The sequence below is a fragment of the Tamandua tetradactyla genome, chromosome 10 (assembly GCF_023851605.1).
Source record: "Tamandua tetradactyla isolate mTamTet1 chromosome 10, mTamTet1.pri, whole genome shotgun sequence".
Classification (NCBI taxonomy): domain Eukaryota; kingdom Metazoa; phylum Chordata; class Mammalia; order Pilosa; family Myrmecophagidae; genus Tamandua; species Tamandua tetradactyla.
This window is the reverse complement of record NC_135336.1, coordinates 4,311,661-4,335,381: the sequence shown is the minus strand read 5'-3', so window position 1 is coordinate 4,335,381 and position 23,721 is coordinate 4,311,661. Positions and strand designations below refer to the sequence as shown.

The 23,721-nt window shown below is 38.3% G+C and overlaps 1 pseudogene; it reads left to right on the top strand.

The window, feature by feature from the left end:
* The first annotated feature begins 700 nt into the window (after positions 1-700).
* On the top strand, positions 701-2,469 carry LOC143647786 (uncharacterized; annotated as a pseudogene).
* Positions 2,470-23,721: the final 21,252 nt, after the last annotated feature.

Genomic DNA, 23,721 nt, shown 5'->3' with positions numbered 1-23,721 from the left:
ATTCAACCCTCATTCTGTTAGTTTGAAAGTTGCCAAAATGCAGTATACAGAAATGGAATGGCTTTTAAAAAGGGAATATTTAATAAGTTGCAAGTTTGCAATTCTGAGGCTCTGAAAATGTCCAAATTAAGGCATCCAGGGAAAGATACCTTGGTTCAAAAAGGCTGATGGTGTTTAGGATTTCTCTCTCAGCACATGGGCACATGGTGATGTCTACAATCTTTCTTCAATGGCTTCCCTGGGGCTCTGTCGGTTCTGTTGGTTCTGTCAGTTCTGGTGGCTCTGTTGGCTCTGTTAACTCTGAGGCTTCTGTCATTTCTGTCGTTTCTCCAAAATGTTTTCTGTTTTAAAGGACTCCAGTAAACTAATCAAGACCCACCTGGAATGGGTGGAGACACATCCCCATCTAACCAAATCTAACACCCACAATTGGGCACGTCTCATCTCCATGGAGATAATCCAATCAAAAGATTCCTACCCAAGTTATTAAATTAGGATTAAAAGAAATGGCTGCCGCCCATCCCTCCCAGCTTGGCGCCGGGCGCCCGGTGTTTGCCTCCGGGGCGGGTGGCTCAGGGGCCCCGGTCAGCCTAGGGATCAGCTCCGGGATGAGACCCGACCTCCCAGGAACTGCCACAGGCCCCAGGGTTAGATCCATCTTCCAGAGACTCTGACCAAGGGAGGAACCCAGAAAGACGACATGGTTGCTGAAGAGGAGGAAGCAAGGTGTCCGGTGTGCGTGACCTTCAAAGACGTGGCTGTGCTCTTTACTTGGGATGAGTGGAGAAAGCTGGGTCTTTCTCAAAGAAACTTGTACCAGGATGTGATGCTGGAGATCTACAGGAATCTGATCTCAGTGGGACTCTCATTATCCAAACCAAAAGTGATCTCCCGGTTGCAGCAAAGAGAACAGCCATGGAAGGTAGAGAAAGAAACTCCTGGAGGCTCCTCTCTAGCATGGAAGAGCAGTCATAAAACCACAAAGTCAACTCAAACACAACACTCATTTCAGGGACTGGTAATGACGAGATTCAAAAGGAATGGGCCTTGGGACTTTAAATCAGAAAATCCCTGCATATATGAAAATAGATGAGAAAAACTGGATAAAAAGGAGAAAATTCTCACTATAGAAAGAAGCCATAGAAATATTGAATTTGGCCAAAAGTTAAGCCTAAAGCCAGTCTCTGATAGACAACAGATAGTTCCTGGGGAAAAAACTGCCAAAATGTGAAATACAAGGAAATACTTTCAAACAGAATTCAACTTTACTTAACCAACCAAAAATCAACACAACAGAAAAACGGTATAAATGTAGTATGTGCGAGAAACATTCGTTAATAATTCATCCCTTCGTAAACATGAGAAAAAACATAGTGGAGAGAAATTATTTAAATGTAAACAATGTTTGAAAGCATTCAACCAAAGTTCAGCTCTAATGCAGCATCAAATAACTCGTACTGGAGAGAAACCCTATGTATGTAAACAATGTGGGAAAGCCTTCACTCTTAGTACATCTCTTTATAAGCATCTAAGAACCCATACTGTGGAGGAATCTTATAGATGTAAAGAATGTGGCAAATCCTTCAGCTGAAGGTCAGGCCTTTTTATACATCAAAAAATCCATGCTGGTGAAAGTCCCTATAAACATAATCCAGGTAGGAAGTCATCTAGCTGCAGCACATCCCTTCCAGGATGTCAGAGAATTCATTCCAGAAAGAAGTCCTATTTATGTAATGAATGTGGCAATATTTTTAAGTCTAGTTCATCCCTTCATTATCATCAGAGAATTCACACTGGAGAGAAACCTTTTAAATGTACTGAGTGTGGGAGAGCCTTCAGTCAGAGTGTGTCTCTTATTCAACATGAAAGAATTCACACTGGAGAAAAGCCCTATAGATGCAATGAATGTGGAAAAGGCTTCACTTCTATTTCACGACTTAATAAACACCAAATAATAATACTGGCAAGAAGTTTTATAGATGCAACGAATGCAGTAAAGCCTTAAGTTCCCACTCAACACTTATTATTCATGAGAGAATTCATACCGGAGTGAAACCATGTAAATGTAAAGTATGTGGAAAAGCCTTCAGACAAAGTTCAGCTCTCATTCAGCATCAGAGAATGCATACTGGAGAAAGACCGTATAAATGTAATGAATGTGGGAAAACATTCAGGTGTAACTCATCCCTTAGTAATCACCAGAAAGTTCATACCAGAGAGAAACCATATCGATGTGAAGAATGTGGGATGCCGAAGTTCAGCTCTTATTCAACATCACAGAATTCACACAGGAGAGAAACCCTTTAAATGTAATACATGTGGGAAACTTTTAGACAAAGTTCATCACATATTGCACATCAGGGAAATCATACTGGAGAGAAACCCTATGAATGTAGTACGTGTGGGAAATTTTTCAACCACAGGTCATCCCTGGCTAATCATAAAATTCATGTAGAAGAAAACCCCTAGAAAGTAGATTTCCATATGCAAAAGCCTTAAACCTCTATTCAAAAGTTAATACCCGCAGTTGGGTGAATTACATCTCTGTGGAGGTAACCTAATCAAGTTTCCAACCTACATTATTGAATAGAGGTTAAAAGAAATGGCTGCCTTTACAAAATGGGATTAAGATTAAAACATGGCTTTTCTAGGGCACATTAATCCTTTCAAACCAGCACAGATGTGAATAAATAAATGGCATGTGAATAAAACTGTGTAAAAAAAATAAACAGAAAGCACTTAGAAGCAGGCTTTGCAGGTGGGTGGGGAGAGGGTGTTGCTTGCTGGAGCTGAGACCAGGTGGCCAGAGTCCGCAGAGATGAACCTTGAGTTGCTGGAGTCTTTTGGGCAGAACTATCCAGAGGAAGCTGATGGAACTTTGGCTCATACCAGCATGGCCCTGACTTGCACTTCTAATAGGTGGGGCACATTGCTTGCAGTTGGCTGTAATGATGGCCAGATTGTCATCTGGGATTTCTTGACAAGAGGCATTGCTAAATTAGTAAGTGTACACATTCCTCCATCCAGTCTGTTCTTTATGCTGAGTCGAGAGGCCAGAAGCTGAGTGCATCCACTAATAACACAGTGTCACAGTGGGATGTTCTTTCAGGTGACTGTGACTAGAGGTCGTGATTCCTTACACCCATCTTAAAAGTCCAGTATCATCCTCTAGATCAGAACAAGGTACTCATGTGTCCCATGAAATATGTTCTTGTCATATTGACCTTTTCAAATTCTAAGCAGGTTGTTTTTGCCAGTAGATGATGGTTCTGATTTGAACGTAGTTGCAGTGTGCAACAGAGAGAACTGGAATGGATATAACGTTTGTAAAGCAAAAATATATCTAAGGAGCCACCAGCTAATCTCTATAAATTCACCTAACTTATAAATTCACAGAATGGGCTTTTGAAGAAAAAGTAATGGCATCCAAAAATACAGACATTTTGCAACTGCCTCAGAGAGAGCACTTTCATTCAACTACTGAATATATTGTTTCTAAAAGATGGAATGGGAGAAAGAAGTAAAACTGATGTACTCTACTTTGATTTCTATCCTAATCCCAAAAGGTAATCAGCTACTTCACCTACCTTTAGGAGCTACTCCTTGCTGATGTGGCTGTCACAATACGAACAAGCACAGCGTTTAAACTCTCCTCTGAAAACACTGAGAAAATGACAACCCAGGTTAAGTTTTGGTCAGCTAAAAGCTCTGTTGGGAGAAACTAGCGAGCCCTTGCCACACTTGGTTTCTTTGTTACAGATTTTCAGAGCACTTCAAACACTAATGGACATATCCATCTAATATGCTACTTTTTATATAAAGAACAGCAAAACAAACAAACAAAAGTTAAACAACCTTTCACAGAAAAGAAGTGACTGAAAACATGTAGTACGAAAAAAACAAGCACAGATACAGGAAAGGAAATGCAATGACTGAGTGGAGGGATAGATATCCACAAACTGTGGATAAAAATTTACCTTGACCTTTGCTTTGAACTGTGTTGCTGCTTTGATTTTTTTCTTTTCCTTCTTCTCTTTATATGTATATATTGACAATATATATATTGACAAATCTTCACACACGTACCATCCATACATGGTACACAATCAAAGGCTCACAATATCATCACATAGCTGATCATCACCATGATCATTTTCAGAATATTTGCATCACTCCAGGAAAAGAAACAAAAAGAAAAAATGCATACATCCCATATCCCTCTCATTGACCACTAGTATGTCAATTTACCTAATATATTTTACCCGTTATCCCCCCATTATTAATTTACTTTTTTTTTTCTTTTTTGCATGGGTAGGCACCAGGAAACGAATCTGGGTCTCCAGCATGGCAGGCGAGAATTCTGTCACTGAGCCGCTGTCGCACCACCCTTATTTACTTTTTATCATATTTTCTTACTCATCTGTCCATACCCTGGACAAAAGGAGCTACTTTTATTTTTGGACAGTTTTACTTTAGTCCTTGCATAAATTCCCCACCTCAATAAAAAAAGTAGCTTATTCAGAGACTTTGATTTGTTTCCATCTCTGGAAGCCAGCATAGGTAAAGCAAGATAAACTATTGATGATTCTTTGCTGGAGATAGATGAAACTAGCTATCTTCAAAAACCATGATTAATGAGAGTGAACCAATACTGAAGGAAAACATGAAATGAAAGGAAAACATGAAAAAACCCTGAACCTCTCACAAACCAGCTTATTTTTTTTTTACAAAATTGGATTCTTTACAAAAAGCTCCAATAGTTACTATCTTTTTAAAAATTTTTTATTAATTAAAAAAAAATTACAAGAAGCACAAACATTCCCAACACATACACTCAGCAATTCACAATATCATCACATAGTTGCATATTCATCATCATGATCATTTCCCACACATTTGCATCAATTCAGAAAAAAATATAAAAAGACAACAGAGAAATAAAACAAAAACAGAAAAAAAAATTTTACATTCCATACCCCTTACCCCTCGCTTTCATTGATCACTAGTATTTCAAACTAAATTTATTTTAACATTTGTTCCCCCTATTATTTATTTTTATTCCATGTATTCTACTCATCTGTTGACAAGGTAGATAAAAGGAGCATCAGACACAAGGTTTTCACAATCACACAGTCACATTGTGAAAGCTGTATCATTATGCAATCATCATCAAGAAACATGGCTACTGGAACACAGCTCTACATTTTCAGGCAGTTCCCTCCAGCCTCTCCACTACATCTTGAATAACAAGATGATATCTACTTGATGCATAAGAATAACCTCCAGGATAACCTCTCAACTCTGTTTGGAATCTCTCAGCCATTGACACTTTGTCTCATTTCCCTCTTCCCCCTTTTGGTTGAGAAGGTTTTCTCAATCCCTTGATGCTAAGTCTCAGCTCATTCTAAGGTTTTTCTCAATCCCTTGATGCTGAGTCTCCACTCATTCCAAGATCTCTGTCCCACGTTGCCAGGAAGGTCCACACCCCTGGGAGTCAAGTCCCACGTAGAGAGGGGTAGGGTGGTGAGACTGCTCGTTGTGTTGGCTGGAGAGAGGGGCCACATCTGAGCAACAGAAGAGGCTCTCTTGGGGGTGTTAGGCCTAAATTTTAAGTAGACTTGACCTATCCTTTGTGGGGTTAAGTTTCATATGAACAAACCCCAAGGCTGGGGGCTCTGCCTATAGCTTTGGTTGTCCACACTGTTTGTGAGAATATCAAGAATTCAACTTGGGGAAGTTGAATTTCTCCCCATTCTCACCACTCCCTGAAGGGGGCTTTGCAGATACTTTTCCATTCACTGATCGAATCACTCTGGGATTCATCGGGGCATCACTTTGGACAAACAAACAAAATCTCATGTCCTATCTGAGATTCCAATTACTTATAGTATTCAATCAAACTATCTACATAAGTTATATTAGGAAATGCACTAGTCAAAATATTAATTTTGTAACATATAAACATTTTTTGCTTCAGTCGCACACAGAAGGTGAAATTTTAAAATATTAATTACCATCTATTTTCAGTACCCTGCAATAATGACATTCCTTTGTTCTTCCTCATGCAAAAACATTTTTAAAATTGTATCTTGTACATTTCACTATTATACTCTCCAGGCATTCCTAGATTATACCATCTCAATCTTTAACATCCATCTTTCTGATTTCAATATGTCCCCAGCCCTCCTCCCTCTATCATTCTCACATGCAGCTTCATTCAGTGTTTTAACATAATTATATTACAGTTAGGTAGTATTGTGCTGTCCATTTCTGAGTTTTTGTATCCAGTCCTGTTGCACAGTCTGTATCCCTTCAGCTCCAAATACCCAATATCTTACCCTATTTCTATCTCCTGATGGTCTCTGTTACGAACAAAATATTCCAAGTTTATTCACTAATGTCGGTTCACATCAGTGGGACCATACAGTATTTGTCCTTTAGTTTTTGTCTAGTCTCACTCAGCATAATGTTCTCAAGGTCCATCCATGTTGTTACATACTTCGTAACTTTATTCTGTCTTAAAGCTGCATAATATTCCATCATATGTATATACCACAGTTTGTTTAGCCACTCGTCTGTTGATGGACATTTTGGCTGTTTCCATCTCTTTGCAATTGTAAATAATGTTGCTATAAACATTGGTGTGCAAATGTCCATTTGTGTCTTTGTCCTTATGTACTCAGAGTAGATACCTAGCAGTGGTATTGCTGGGTCATATGGCAATTCTATATTCAGCTTTTTGAGGAACCGCCAAACTGCCTTCCACAGTGGTTGCACCATTTGACATTCCCACCAACAGTGAGTAAGTGTGCCTCTTTCTCCACATCCTCTCCAGCACTTGTCATTTTCTGTTTTGTTGATAATGGCCATTCTGGTGGGTGTGAGATGATATCTCATTGTGGTTTTGATTTGCATTTCTCTAATGGCCAGGGACGTTGAGCATCTCTTCATGTGCCTTTTGGCCATTTGTATTTCCTCTTCTGAGAAGTGTCTGTTCAAGTCTTTTTCCCATTTTGTAATTGGATTGGCTGTCTTTTTGTTGTTGAGTTGAACAATCTCTTTATAAATTCTGGATACTAGACCCTTATCTGATATGTCATTTCCAAATATTGTCTCCCATTGTGTAGGCTTTCTTTTTGCTTTCTTGATGAATTTCTTTGATGCACAAAAGTGATTAATTTTGAGGAGTTCCTATTTCTTTCTTTCTTTCTTTAGTGCTCTTGCTTTAGGTGTAAGGTCTATAAAACTGCCTCCAATTATAAGATTTATAAGATATTTCCCTACATTTTCCTCTAACTGTTTTATGGTCTTAGACCTGATGTTTAGATCTTTGATCCATTTTGAGTTAAATTTTGTATAGGGTGTGAGATACGGGTCCTCTTTCATTCTTTTGCATATGGATATCCAGTTCTCTAGGCACCATTTATTGAAGAGACTGTTCTGTCCCAGGTGAGTTGGCTTGACTGCCTTATCAAAGATCAAATGTCCATAGATGAGAGGGTCTATATCTGAACGTTTTATTCGATTCCATTGGTCAATATATCTATCTTTATGCCCGTACCATGCTGTTTTGACCACTGTGGCTTCATAATATGCCTTAAAGTCAGGCAGTGTGAGCCCTCCAGCTTCGTTTTTTTTTCCTCAAGATACTTTTAGCAATTCGGGGCACCCTGCCCTTCCAGATAAATTTGCCTATTGGTTTTTCTATTTCTGAAAAGTAAGTTGTTGGGATTTTGATTGGTATTGCGTTGAATCTGTAAATCAATTTAGGTAGAATTGACATCTTAACTATATTTAGTCTTCCAATCCATGAACACGGTATGCCCTTCCATCTATTTAGGTCTTCTGTGATTTCTTTTAACAGTTTCTTGTAGTTTTCTTTGTATAGGTCTTTTGTCTCTTTAGTTAAATTTATTCCTATGTATTTTATTCTTTTAGTTGCAATTGTAAATGGAATTCATTTCTTGATTTCCCCCTCAGATTGTTCATTACTAGTGTATAGAAATGCTACAGATTTTTGAATGTTGATCTTGTAACCTGCCACTTTGCTGTACTCATTTATTAGCTCTAGTAGTTTTGCTGTGGATTTTTCAGGGTTTTCGACATATAGTATCATATCATCTGCAAACAGTGATAGTTTAATTCTTCCTTTCCAATTTTGATGCCTTGTATTTCTTTTCCTTGTCTAATTGCTCTGGCTAGAACTTCCAACACAATGTTGAATAACAGTGGTGATGGTGGACATCCTTGTCTTGTTCCTGATCTTAGGGGGAAAGTTTTCAGTTTTTCCCCATTGAGGACGATATTAGCTGTGGGTTTTTCATATATTCCCTTTATCATTTTAGGGAAGTTCCCTTGTATTCCTATCCTTTGAAGTGTTTTCAACAGGAAAGGATGTTGAATTTTGTCAAATGCCTTCTCTGCATCAATTGAGATGATCATGTGATTTTTCTGCTTTGATTTGTTGATATGGTGTATTACATTAAGTGATTTTCTTATGTCGAACCATCCTTGCATACCTGGGATGAATCCTACTTGGTCATGATGTATAATTCTTTTAATGTGTTGCTGGATTCGATTTGCTAGAATTTTGTTGAGGATTTTTGCATCTATATTCATCAGAGAGATTGGTCTGTAGTTTTCTCTTTTAGTAATATCTTTGCCTGGTTTTGGTATGAGGGTGATGTTGGCTTCATAGAATGAATTAGGTAGCTTTCCCTCCACTTCAATTTTTTTGAAGAGTTTGAGCAGGATTAGTACTAATTCTTTCTGGATTGTTTGGTAGAATTCACATGTGAAGCCGTCTGTCTGGTCCTGGACTTTTCTTTTTGGGAAGCTTTTTAATGACTGATTCAATTTCTTTACTTGTGATTGGTTTGTTGAGGTCATCTATTTCTTCTTGAGTCAAAGTTGGTTGTTCATGTCTTTCTAGGAAGTTGTCCATTTCATCTACATTGTTGTATTTATTAGCATAAAGTTGTTCATAGTATCCTGTTATTACCTCCTTTATTTCTGTGGGGTCAGTGGTTATGTCTCCTCTTCCATTTCTGATCTTATTTATTTGCATCTTCTCTGTTCTTCTTTTTGTCAATCTTGTAAGGGCCCATCAACCTTATTGATTTTCTCATAGAACCAGCTTCTGGTTTTATTGATTTTCTCAATTGTTTTCATGTTCTCAATTTCATTTATTTCTGCTCTAATCTTTGTTATTTCTTTCCTTTTGCTTACTTTGGTGTTAGTTTGCTGTTCTTTCTCCAGTTCCTCCAAGTGGACAGTTAATTCCTTGATTTTTGCCCTTCTTCTTTTTCTGATATAGGCATTTAGGACAATAAATTTCCCTCTTAGCACTGCCTTTGCGGCATCCCATAAGTTTTTTTTTTATTAATTAATGGAAAAAAAGAAATTAACCCAACATTTAGAAACATCCCATAAGTTTTGATATGTTGTGTTTTCATTTTCATTTGCCTCGAGATACTGACTGATTTCTCTTGTAATTTCTTCCTTGACCCACTGGTTGTTTAAGAGTGTGTTGTTGAGCCTCCACATATTTGTGAATTTTCTAGTGCTTTGCCTATTATTGATTTCCAACTTCATTCCCTTATGATCTGAGAAAGTGTTTTGTATTATTTCAATCTTTTTAAATTTGTTGAGACTTGCTTTGTGACCAGCATATGGTCTATCTTTGAAAATGATCCATGAGCACTTGAGAAACAGGTGTATCCTGCTGTTGTGGGGTGTAATGTTCTATAAATGTCTGTTACGTCTAGTTCATTTATTGTAATATTCAAATTCTCTGTGCATAAATATTTATGATTGCTATATCTTCATATTGAATTGTTCCTTTTATTAGTACATAGTATTCTTCTTTGTCTCTTTTAACTGTTTTACATTTGAAGTCTAATTTGTTGGATATTAGTATAGCTACTCCTGCTCTTTTCTGATTGTTATTTGTATGAAATATCTTTTCCCATCCTTTCACTTTCAACCTATGTTTATCTTTGGGTCTAAGACGTGTTTCCTGTAGACAGCATATAGAAGGATCCTGTTTTTTAATCCATTCTGCCAGTCTATGTCTTTTGATTGGGGAGTTCAATCCATTAACATTTAGTGTTATTACTGTTTGGGTAGTACTTTCCTCTACCATTTTGCCTTTTGTATTTTATATGTCATATCTAATTTTCCTTCTTTCTACACTCTTGTCCACATCTCTCTCTTCTGTCTTTTCATATCTGTCTCTAGTGCTTCCTTTAGTATTTCTTGCTAAATTTGTGACTCTTGGTCACAAATTATCTCAGTGATTTTTTGTCTGAAAGTGTTTTCATTTGTCCCTCATTTTTGAAGGACAATTTTGCTGGGTATAGGATTCTTGGTTGGCAGTTTTTCTCTTTTAGTAATTTAAATATATCATCCCACTGTCTTCTTGCCTCCATGGTTTCTGCTGAGAAATCTACACATAGTCTTATTGGGTTTCCCTTGTATGTGATGGATTGCTTTTCTCTTGCTGCTTTCATGATCCTCTTTTCTCTTTGACCTCTGACAGTCTGACTAGTAAGTGTCTTGGAGAACGTCTATTTGGATCTATTCTCTTTGGGGTATGCTGCACTTCTTGGATCTGTAATTTTAGATCTTTCATAAGAGTTGGGAAATTTTCAGTGATAATTTCTTCCATTAGTTTTTCTTCTCCTTTTCCTTTCTCTTCTCCTTCCAGGACCCCCACAATATGTATATTTGTGCACTTCATATTATCATTCAGTTCCCTGAGTCCCTGCTCATATTTTTCCATTTTTTCCCTATAGTTTCTGTATCTTGTCGGATTTCAGATGTTCCATCCTCCAGTTCACTAATCCTAACCTCTGTCTTGAAATCTACCATTGTAGGTTTCCATTGTTTTTTTTCATCTGTTCTATTGTATCTTTCATCCCCATAAGTTCAGTGATTTGTTTTTTCAGGCTTTCCATTTCTTCTTTTTGTTTGTTCCTTGCCTTCTTCATATGCTCCCTCAATTCATTGATTTGGTTTTTGAGGAGGTTTTCCATGTCTGTTCGTATATTTTGAATTAATTGTTTCAGCTCTTCTATCTTGTTTGAATTATTGGTTTGTTCCTTTGACTGGGCCATATCTTCAATTTTCATGGTGTGATTTGTTATTTTTTGCTGGCATCTAGACATTTAATTACCTTAATTAGTTTATTCTGGTGATTGCTTTCACTTCTCTTACCTAGGGTTTTCTTGCTAGATGAATTTGTTGTCTATCTGTTCTTTGACCTTCAGTTCAGCTTTTTCTAGACCTCTAGCTTAGGTTTTGTTTAACAGAGGATAATTTTTCAGTTCTTGTTTTCTTGTTTCTTGCCCTGCTTGTATGGTGTCTTTTCCCTCCCCACTCTTAGGAGGGTCTATGTAGGTATTATAGACCCCAGCCAGATCTTCCCAGACCAAACTGGCCTCCTGTCTGGAGAAAAGAGTAACCTGTATCAGTTTTCCCTGAGCGTGAGACCCAGCAGGTTAAAAGACTTTCCTGTGAAGACTCTGGGCTCTGTTTTTCTTATCCTGCCCAGTATGTGGTGCATCTGCCTGTGGGTGCACCAGCAAAAGATGTTGCGGCACTTTTAACTTTGGAAGACTCTCCCTGCTGGGGGCATGGTGGAGACGGAGGAGGGGTTGTAGACTGGTTTTAATGGCTTCAAATTGCCAAGCCCTGGGGTCTGAGTTCCTTGATGGAGGGATTCCACCTGAGTTGGGCTTCACCCCTCTCCTGGGGAAGGCACAGGTGGGAGACAGCCCTGAAAGCAGTCCATTTCTGCCTATGCCTGGGGCAGTTGCAGCCTGAGAAGTCCCACCAGTGAATCCAGAGACTGCCAAGTCTCCGTAGAAACACAGCCACTAAAGCCTCCATTTCCTCCCCTTTCCTCTTTTTCTGTGAGCCCAGTGAGCGACCTCATGCCTTGACCAGGTTTAGAGTCTCTTTCCTTTCCCTCTGGGAAGCCGCCTGTGGCGGAGGTGTGCTGGGCGCCACAGCTTGGGGAACCCACGGTTTTGGGGAGGCTTGCAGGTGGTCCAGCTGGTCCCGACTGGGGTACACTGTGTGTCTGGTCACTGACGTGGCTCCGGGAGCTGTTCGATACTGTTTCTGGTTATTTAGTAGTTGTTCTGGAGGACGAACTAAAATGCGCACCTTGCTAAGCCACCATCTTGGCCCCTTCCTACAACAACCCAGCTTTTTGAGCAAAATATGTTGTAGTGGAAAGGGCCTTCTCATCTTTCTTTCCTTTCTGAACATTTGTAGTCTTTCAAGCACTTTCTTTTACTGCCCATCCTTTTCAGACAATATGGAAAAACAGGTAGTATCTGGTGAGAGAGTATGTTAAAATTGGAAGAAAGAGAATATGCAACAGAAGTTTTGCCAGGGTAATGGTGACAAAATTTTAGATAAGAACAAGTCACTCAAGGATATGTACTGAGGACAAAAGGCAAACAGGAGATAGGAAATGATGTCTAAATGATGCTGGGTTAGATGAGCAAAATATAGGTCTCTTTTCTCCAGCAACATAACTGAACATTAATGCTTCAATGAGTCAAACTCCAATTTGAGGGCTGGCAATGGTGGCTCAGTGGCAGAGTTTTTGCCTGCCATGCCTGAGATTCCCGGTACCTGCCCATGTAAAAAAAAAAAAAAAACTCCTATTTGAGGTTTTAACAAATCCTCATTCTTGAGAGCCTGTTTTGACTTATGCTTGGAAAGGAAGGACGTATATTCTTCCATAATTCACTTCTTCATTCAAACATAAAATTCACTCCTTCCACTTCCTGGGTAGGAGACGAAGTCCTTTGTTTTAAATTAAAGTCAATCTCAAATGACTGACCACAGTGTTCAGAGGCCACAGGATGGCAAAATAGGGAAGGAAGAACTTCAAGGTCTTCAGAATAGTTCTGAGATTGCTCCTCCTGCTTTTGATCCTTTTGGCCCATCACCTTACTTCTTCTTCACACCCAGTGGTGGATGGACTTCATCATTTGGTACTCCTGAAGTTCTATATTGGTTGGTTTGGGTTTCTTCTTAGGTGGCTGGGACCCATCTGCTGAAGACTGCCTCTTCTTCTCTGAACTAGCCCCTTCATCCATCAAGGAAGTTTGATGAGCTCTTTGTGTATAAGCCGGTATTTCTTGGAACTTTGGGTATCTGTGTGACACCTGAGACTCAGAGTTAGAGTTCTGCAGCTCTGGAAGTCAGCATTACTCTATACAAAAACTGTTAAAGAAGCTGAAAAAGAGATCAGACTTCAATTAGAGATATGAATGAAATGGACTTGGTTAGGACTAAGGTAAATCAGAATACAGGGCAATGGATGATACTGACTGTAGTTTAAAACTTCAACTTCTGTGTGAGATCAAAGAAAGAGATGTTTATTTTGTACAAAATTTATATTTTCAGTAGCACACTAATTTAACCTGTATGGTCAGTTTATTTAAACAACATAATTACATGGAACTTAGAATAGGGAAGGAGATCTTGTTATTCTGTATAGGTTAATGTTATATTCGATACACCCCAGAGAATTTGGGGAAGAAAATATGAAAGTATTTGCAAAGGCTCCTTATGGGACTGGGGAAAAGTATGGAAATATTAAACTTCCCCACTTATGGAATTCCTGATATTCTCTTAAACATTAGGGACCCCCAATTTAATAACCCAGGCCCTTGATCTTGGAGCCTCCCCTTATGAAACTTATTCCTACAAAGGAGAAGCTAAGCCTATTTATAATTATGCCTAAGAATCACCCACAGGGAACCTCTTTTGTTGTTCAGATGTGGCCTCTCTCAGTCAGCCAACTCTACAGATAAACTCACTCCCTGCCCCCCACATGGGACATGACTCCCAGGGATGAGCCTGATCCTGGCCATCGTGGTATTGAAAAAGCCTTCTTGATGAAAAGGGAAAAAAGAAATGAAACAAAACCATTTCAGAGGCTGAGAGATTTCAAATAGTCAAGAGGTCATTCTGGAGGTTATTCTTATGCATTAAAAAGATATCCATTTTTAGTTTCTAGTGTATTAGAAACACTGGAAGGAAATACGTGAAACCGTCTAACTGTGATCCAGTAGACTGAATGTTGATGATGACTGCGTAACTATATAGCTTTTATTTGTGACCATGTGATTGTGAAGACCTTGTGACTGACACTCCTTTTATTCAGTGTATGAACAGATAAATAATAAAATAAAGACAAAAATAAATGAATAGTAGGAGGGATAAGGGGTATGGGATGTTTCAGGTGTTCTTTTTTATTTTTATTTTTCTTGGAGTAATGAAAATGTTCTAAAATAGTGGTGATGAATGCACAACTATATGATGATACTGTGAGCCAAGTTTATGTTGGATGGATTATTTTGTGTGTGAATATATCTCAATAAAATCGCATGTTTTAAAAACCTACTTTCAAGTAGAGCATAGCAATTATCAATATGCAAGAACTCAGGGAATCTTGTTCCCATAACCTTCTCCCCACCCCCCATTCATGAAAGAATGCACCAAACACATTAGTATTTCTTTTCTTTTTTTTTAAGCAAAGGACAGAGAACCAGTTTACCAGCCTTATTTTTTATAAACCTAAGCTTAATATTACATATTTAAACAATTCTCAAAACTTACTAAGTTGCCAGCATTCATGCATGACTAGAAAACATCCTTAATTTATATTAAACCAGAAATGTATCACCATTAATGTATTAATATTTTTTGCTACTAAATACTGAAGAAAAAAAAAAGAAAAGAAATTATTTTTGTAGAAGATTCATCCTGGTAATGTTAACTTCACAGCAGGCAAGCTACTTGGTTCACATTTCAAACAAAATAGAAAGTGCAAGGTCCATGCTGGTGTTAGTGTACACTTTTGTCCCAGCACTGCTAAAGAATCATGGTTCATCTTGGATTAAGTTTAACACAGAAGTAAAGTGCCTACAGAAAATTACAACTATTTCTAAAGACAGAAAGGAAAAAATTGTCTTATTAACATGGTCCCCAACAATAAATTTAAAAGTTTATGAAAAATAGGTGCTTCAATGAGCTGCTTATAACTACTTTAGATTAGGTACAGTTAGATTGAAAGTAGAGTTTGTTTGAAATCTTCAAAAAAAATGTTCCTGTTAATCCTCAAATGGTGGTTGTTATAACTGAACATTTCTGTTAAATGTGTGTGTTGAATTACTTGTCATCCACGCATAGCAGCTGCTCCTTCCCGTTTACTGTGAAGGGCTTTAACTGGCCGTCTTCTTCAACTTCTGCTCTTTCTTGACCATTCTCAGTAATCCTCTTTGTAGTGATTTTTCTGCCATTACTATTTTAGAAGTTGATATAGATTTGAAGTTGCTCATCCTACTACCACTGAAGGATTTTGAAGAAAATGAAGGCCTCCATGCCCCAGTGAACCAAATGAAGTAAATCCTGTATCAAAAGAAGAAAATCTATCTCCAAAAGGTGGAAACCCACTGAAGCAGAGAAAAAAGATCCTGCCCCCTCCTTCTGGTTCCACCATGGCTCCTCGATTTCCAAACATACTCCTCAAATGAGTCTTCAAATAAGTCAAATGAAAATGGGTCCCTCCCACAAAAAAAGTCCCTGACAACATCATCTGGATTATGGAATGTAAAGTCAAGCTCAAATGGACTGTCAAAATGACTTTCACCTCCACCACCACCATTTAATCTTTCTTTGCCATAGTTGTCATGGAAGGCTTGTTTTTTGTTTGCTTGTTTGTTTTGTTTTGTTTTTGCATCTGATAACTCTTCACATGCCTCAGCTACTTGTTTGAATTTTCTATCTGCTTTTTCTTTATTCTCAGGATTTTTATCAGGGTGCCACTCGAGTGCCAATTTACGATGTGCCTTTTTATTCCCCCCGATATGCCTTTTTACTATCTTTGGGTGAGGCACATCTCTCACACCTAGAACTTCATAGTAATCCACCATGGTTTTTTAAAAATTTATTTTGTATTATCAAAGAAAAAGAACATACAAACATGAACATTCTTAAAATAGAACATTCCGTGCATGGTGTAAAATCAATGGCTCACAATATCATCACATAGAGTGTATTCATCACCATGATCATTTTTTAGAACATCTGCATCACTCCAGAAAAAGAAATAAAAAGAAAAAACTCACACATACCATACCCTTTACCCCCCCTCATTTAGTATTTCCATCTACTCAATAGATTTTAACCTTTGTTCCCCCTATTTTTTTCTATACCCCACACCACTCCCTTTCATTGTTCACTAGTATTTCAATCTACTCAATTTATTTTAACATTTGTTCCCCCATTTTATTTATTTTTATCCATATTTTAAAAAATTTTTTAATTTATTTTTTAAATACCAAACAACACCAAACAAACAGAAACATTCCTATTTTGATCATTCTATTCTACATATATAATCAGCAATTCACAATATCATCATATAGTTGCATATTCATCATCATGATCATTTCTTGGAACATTTGCATCTATTCAGAACAAGAAATAAAATGAAAACAGAAAAAAAATTTATACATACCATACCCCATACCCCTCCCTTCCATTGATCATTAGCATTTCAAACTAAATTTATTTTAACATTTGTTCCCCCTATTATTTATTTTTATTCCATGTATTCTACTCATCTGTTGACAAGGTAGATAAAAGGAGCATCAGACACAAGGTTTTCACAATCACACAGTCACATTGTGAAAGCTACATCATTATACAATCATCTTCAAGAAACATGGCTACTGGAACACAGCTCCACATTTTCAGGCAATTCCCTCCAGCCTCTCCATTACATCTTGACTAACAAGGTGATATCTACTTAATGCATAAGAATAACCTCCAGGATAACCTCTCGACTCTGTTTGGAATCTCTCAGCCATTGACACTTTGTCTCATTTCACTCTTCCCCCTTTTGGTTGAGAAGGTTTTCTCAATCCCTTGATGCTAAGTCTCAGCTCATTCTGGGATTTCTGTCCCATGTTGCCAGGAAGGTCCACACCCCTGGGAATCATGTCCCACGTAGACAGGGGGAGGGTGGTGCGTTTGCTTGTTGTGTTGTCTGGAGAGAGAGGCCATATCTGAGCAACGAAAGAGGCTCTCTTGGGGGTAACTCTCAGGCCTAATTTTAAGTAGGCTTGACCTATCTTTTGTTGGGTTAAGCTTCATATGAACAAACCCCAAGACTGGGGGCTTAGTCTATAGCTTTGGTTGTCCACACTGCTTGTGAGAATATCAAGAATTCAACTTGGGGAAGTTGAATTTTCCCCTATTCTCACCATTCTCCAAAGGGGACTTTGCAAATACGTTTTTATTCACTGTTCAAATCACTCTGGGATTTATCAGGGCATCACTCTCGACAAAGCCACAAAATCTCATGTCCTACTCAAGGTTCCATGTACTTATGGTGTTCAATTAAGCTGTCCATATAAGTTATATTAATAAATGCATAGTCAAAATATAAACTTTGTACCAAATAAACATTTTTTGCTTTAGACTTATACATAAGTTAAAGCTTTAAAATATGAATTACCATCTATTTTTCAACACCTTGCAATATTGACATTCCTTTGTTCTTCCTCATGCAAAAACATTTTTAAATTGTACATTTCCTCACTATCATGTACACTCTAGGCATTCCTAGATTATACCATCTCAGTCTTTATCTTATATCTTTCCTTCTGGTTTCATTTGTGCCCCCAATCCTCCTCTCTCTATCATTCTCACATTCAGCTTCATTTAGTGTGCTAACATTGTTGTGCTACAACAAAGCAAAACAAAGGTAGTATTTTGCTACTTATTTATAAATTTTTACAATCAGTCCTGTTGCACAATCTGTATCCCTTCAGCTACAATTACCCAAAATCTACCCTATTTCTATCTCTTGATGGCCTCTGTTCTTAACTGAAATTCTCTGAGTTCATTCACTAATGTTAGATCATATCAGTGAGACCATAGAGGTCTTTTGTTTCTGGCTAATTTCACTCAGCATAATATCCTCAAGGTCCATCCATGTTGTTGTATGTTTTATGACTTTATTCTGTCGTAAAGCTATAATATTCCATCGTATGTATGTACCACAGCTTGTTTAGCTACTCGTCTGTTGATGGACATTTGGGCTGTTTTCATCTCTTGGCAACTGTAAATAATGCTGCTATAAACATTGATGTGCAAATGTCTGTTTGTGTTCTTGCCTCTGAATAGATACCTAGCAATGGTATTGCCAGATCATATGGCAATTCTATACTCAGCTTCCTGAAGAACAACCAAACTGCCTTCCACAGCAGTTGTACCATTTTGCATTCCCACCAACAGTGGATAAGTGTGCCTCTTTCTCCACATCCTCTCCAGCACTTGACGTTTTTTGTTTTATTGATAATGGCCATTTGGTGGATGTGAGATGATACCTCATTGTGGTTTTGATTTGCATTTCCCTAACAGCTAGTGAAATTGAGCATCTGTTCGTGTGCCTTTTAGCCATTTGTATTTCCTCTTCTGAGAAGTGTCTGTTCATGTCTTTTGCCCATTTTGTAATCAGGTTGTTTGTCTTTTTGTTTTTGAGTCGAACAGTCTCTTTAAAAATTCTGGATACTAGACCCTCATCTGATACATCATTTCCAATTATTGTCTCCCATTGCGTAGGCTGCCTTTTTACTTTCTTGACAAAGTCCTTTGATGAGCAAAAGTGTTTAATTTTGAGGAGTTTCCATTAATCTATTTCTTTCTTCAATGCTTGTGTTTTGGGTATAAGATCTAGGAAACTGCCTCATATTGTATGATTTATAAGATATTTCCCTACATTTTCCTCTAAACATTTTATGGCCTTAGATCTAATGTTTAGGTCTTTGATCCACTTTGAGTTAATTTTTGTATAAGATGTGAGATATGGATCCTCTTTCATACTTTTGCATGTGGATAGCCAGTTATCCAGGCACCATTTATTGAAGAGACTGTTCTGTCCCAGGTGAGTTGGCTTGAATGCCTTATCAAAGATCAATTGTCAGGCCAAGATGGAGGCTTAGCAATGTGCGTGTTTTAGTTCGCCCTCCAGAATAACTACTAAATAACCAGAAACAGCACAGAACAGATCCCAGAGCCACGTCAGTGATCAGGCACACAGCCTACCCCAGTCTGGAGCAGCTGGACCGGCTGCGAGCCTCCCCAGAACCATGAGTTCCCCAAGCTACCATGCCTGGCACTCCTCCCCCACAGGCTGCTTTCCAGACGGGAAAGGAAATAGACTTTAACAGCAGCAGGGGCTGAGTCCAACCAAACAACAATTGTGGCATTAATTAACAAATTCTAACTACTAAAAATAGGCCCCCAGCTCAGGTGAACCTGGTCAAAGCGGAGGTCACTCATTGGGCTAATGGAAAAAAAAAAAAAGAAAAGAAACAGAGGTTTTTGTGGCTGTGTTTCTACAGAGGCTTGACTGCCTCTGGATTCAGTGGCAGGACTTCTCAGGCTGCAACTGCCCCAGGCATAGGCAGAAACAAGCTGCTTTCAGGGCTTGTCTCCTGCCTGTGCCTTCCCCAGGGGAGGGGTGAAGCCCAACTCAGGTGGAATCCCTCCCTCAAGAAATTCAGACACCAGGGCTTGGCAATTTGAAGCCATTAAAACTAGCTTACAATGTCTCCTCTGTCTACAACACGCCCCCAGCAGGGAGAGTCTTCCAAAGTTAAAGGTGCTGTATCATCTTATGCTGGTGGGACCTGCAGGCAGACAAACACCACATACTGAGCAGGATAAGAAAAACAGAGCCCAGAGAATTCACAGGAAAGTCTTTTAACCTGCTGGGTCTCACCCTCAGGGAAAACTGACGCAGGTGACTCCTTCCCTCTTATAGGAGACCAGTTTAGTCCAGGAAAACCAGGCTGGAGTCTATAATACCTATGTAGACCCTCCTAAGGATGGGGTGGGGGAAAGGCACCATACAAGCATGGCAAGAAACAAGAAAACAAGAACCAAAAGATTATCCTCCGTTAAACAAAACCTAAGCTAGAGGTCCAGAAAAAGCTGAACTGAAGGTCAGAGAACAGATAGACAACAAATTCATCCAGCAAGAAAACTGTAGGTAAGAGAAGTAAAGCAATCTCCAGAATAAACTATTTAAGGTAATTAAAATCCTAGACACCAGCAAAAATAACAAATCACACCAGGAAAATTGAAGATATGGCCCAGTCAAAGGAACAAACCAACTGAAACAACTAATTCAGAATATACGAACAGACATGGAAACCCTCATCAAAAACCAAATCAAACAGACTGTACAACGGGACTGGATATAAAAACTCAGAAATGGACAGCACAATACTACCCAATTGTAATGCAATTATGTTAAAACACTGAATGAAGCTGCATGTGAGGTATAGGTTTTTTGTTTTTGTTGTTTTTGTTTTTTTTTCTTTCTATTATTGTTTTAATTCTTATTCTGTTGTCTTTTTATTTCTTTTTCTAAATCGATGCAAATGTACTAAGAAATGATGAATATGCAACTATGTGATGTTATTAAGAATTACTGATTGTACATGTACATTGAAATGATTTCTAATTGTTTTGTTAATTCTTTTTTTAATTAATAAAAAAAAAAAACAAAAAAAAAAACCAAATCAATGAATTGAGGGAGGATATGAAGAAGGCAAGGAATGAACAAAAAAAGAAGTGGAAAGTCTGAAAAAACAAATCACAGAATTTATGGGAATGAAAGGCACAGTAGAAGAGATGAAAAAAACAATGGAAACCTACAATGGTAGATTTTGAGAGAGGATAGGATTAGGGAACTGGAGGATGGAACATCTGAAATCCGACAAGAAACAGAAACTATAGGGAAAAAATGGAAAAATATGAGCAGGGACTCAGGGAATTGAATGATAATATGATGTGCACAAATATACAAGTTGTGGGTGTCCCAGAAGGAGAAGAGAAGGGAAAAGGAGGAGAAAAACTAATGGAGGAAATTATCACTGACAATTTCCCAACTCTTATGAAAGACTTAAAATTACAGATCCAAGAACTGCAGTATACCCCAAAGAGAATAAATCCAAATAGACGTTCTACAAGACACTTACTAATCAGAATGTCAGAGCTCAAAGAGAAAGAGAGAATCTTGAAAGCAGCAAGAGAAAAGCAATCCATCACATACAAGGGTAGCCCAATAAGACTATGCACAGATCTCTCAGCAGAAACCATGGAGGCGAGAAGACAGTGGGATGATATATTTAAATTACTAAAAGAGAAAAACTGCCAACCGAGAATTCTATACCCAGCAAAATTGTCCTTCAAAAAATGAGGGAGAAATTAAAACATTTTCAGATGAAAAAAATCACTGAATTTGTGACCAAGAGACCAGCTCTGCAAGAAATACTAAAGGGAGCACTAGAGACAGATATGAAAAGACAGAAGAAAAGAGTTGTGGAGAAGAGTGTAGAAAGGAAGACTATGGATAAAGGTAAAAAGAAGGAAAATTAGATATGACATATAAAATCCAGTAGGCAAAACAGTAGAAGAAAGTACTACCCATGCAATAATAACACTATATGTTAATGGATTAAACTCTCCAATCAAAAGGCATAGTCTGGCAGAATGGATTAAAAAACATGACCCATTAATATGCTGTCTCTACTCAAAGGGCATGAGGCAAGGACACAAATGGACATTTACACACCAATGTTTATAGCAACATTATTTACAATTACCAAGAGATGGAAGCAGCCAAAATGTCCATCAACAGACGGTTGGCTAAACAAACTGTGGCATTTACATGAGATGGAATATTATGCAGCTGTAAGACAGAATAAAGTTATGAAGTATGTAACAACATGAATGGACCTTAAGGACATTATGCTGAGTGTGATTAGCCAGAAACAAAAGGACAAATACTGTATGGTCTCACTGATATGAACTGACATTAGTGAATAAATTTGGAATATTTTGTTGGTAATAGAGACCATCAGGAGATAGAAATAGGGTAAGATATTGGGTAATTGAGGCTGAAGGAATACAGATTGTGCAACAGGACTGAATATAAAAACTCAGAAATGGACAGCACAATATTACCTAACTGTAATACAATTATGCTAAAACACTGAATGAAGCTGCATATGAGAATGATAGAGGGAGGAGGGCTGGAGCATAAATGAAATCACAAAGAAAGATAGATGATAAAGGTTGAGATGGTATAATCTAGGAATGCCTAGAGTGTATAATGATAGTGACTAAATGTACAAATTTAAAAAATGTTTTTGCATGAGGAGGAACAAAAGGATGTCATTACTGCAGTGTGCTGAAAATAGATGGTAATTAATATTTTAAAATTTCAACTTATATGTGAGACTAAAACAAAAAATGTTTATTTGGTACAAATTTATACTTTGACTAGTGCATCTCCTAATATAACTTATGTAGATAGTTGGTTGAACACCTCAACTATATGGAACTTTGTATAGGCCATGAGATTTTGTTGGTTTGTCCAGGTGATGCCCTGATGAATCCCAGAGTGATTTGATCAGTGAGTGGAAAAGTATTTGCAAAGTCCCCAAAGGGCAATGGTGAGACCGGGGGAAAACTCAACTTCCCCAAGTTGAATTCTTGATATTCTCACAAGCCATGTGGGCAACCAAAGCTATAGGATGAGCCCCCAGTCTTGAGGTTTGTTCATATGAAATTTAACCCCACAGGGGATATGTCAAGCCTACTTAAAATTAAGCCCCAAGAGAACCTCTTTTGTTGCTCAGATGTGGCCTCTCTCTCCAGCCAACACAGCAAGCAGACTCACCCTGTCTACGTGGGACATGACTCCCAGCAGTGTGGACCTTGCTGGCAACGTGGGACAGAAATCCCAGAATGAGCTGAGATTCGGCTTCAAGGGATTGAGAAAAACTCTAGAATGAGCTGAGACCCAGCATCAAGGGATTGAGAAAACCTTCTCGACCAAAAGGGGGAAGAGTGAAAGGAGACAAAGTGTCAATGGCTGAGAGATTCCAGAGTCGAGAGGTTATCCTGGAGGTTATTCTTATGCATTAAGTAGCTATCACCTTGTTAACCAAGATGTAAAGGAAAGGCTAGAGGGAACTGCCTGAAAATGTAGAGCTGTGTTCCAGTAGTCATGGTTCTTGCTGATGATTGTATAATGACATAGCTTTCACAATGTGACTGTGTGATTGTGAAAACCTTGTGTCTGATGCTCCTTTTATCTATCTTGTCAACAGATGAGTAGAACATTTGGAATAAAAATAAATAATAGGGGGACCAAATGTTGAAATAAATTTAGTTTGAAATGCTAGTGATCAATGAAAGGAAGAGGTAAGGGGTATTGTATGTGTTCTAGTTTGCTAGCTGCCAGAATGCAACACACCAGAGATGGATTGGCTTTTAATAAAAGGGGATTTATTTTGTTGGTTCTTCAGAGGAAAGGCAGCCAACTTTCCACTGAGGTTCTTTCTTACGTGGAAGGCACAGGATGGTCTCTGCTGGTCTTCTCTCCAGGCCTCTGGGTTCCAACAACTTTCCACAGGGTGACTTCTTTCTCCATCTCCAAAGGCCTGGGCTGAGCTGCAAGTGCTGAGATGAGGAATGCTAAGCTGCTTAAACTGTGCTACATTGCGTTCTCTCATTTAAGCACCAGCCAATTAAGTCAAACGTCACTCATTGCAGCAGACACGCCTCCTAGCCGACTGCAGATGTAATTAGCAACAGATGAGATTC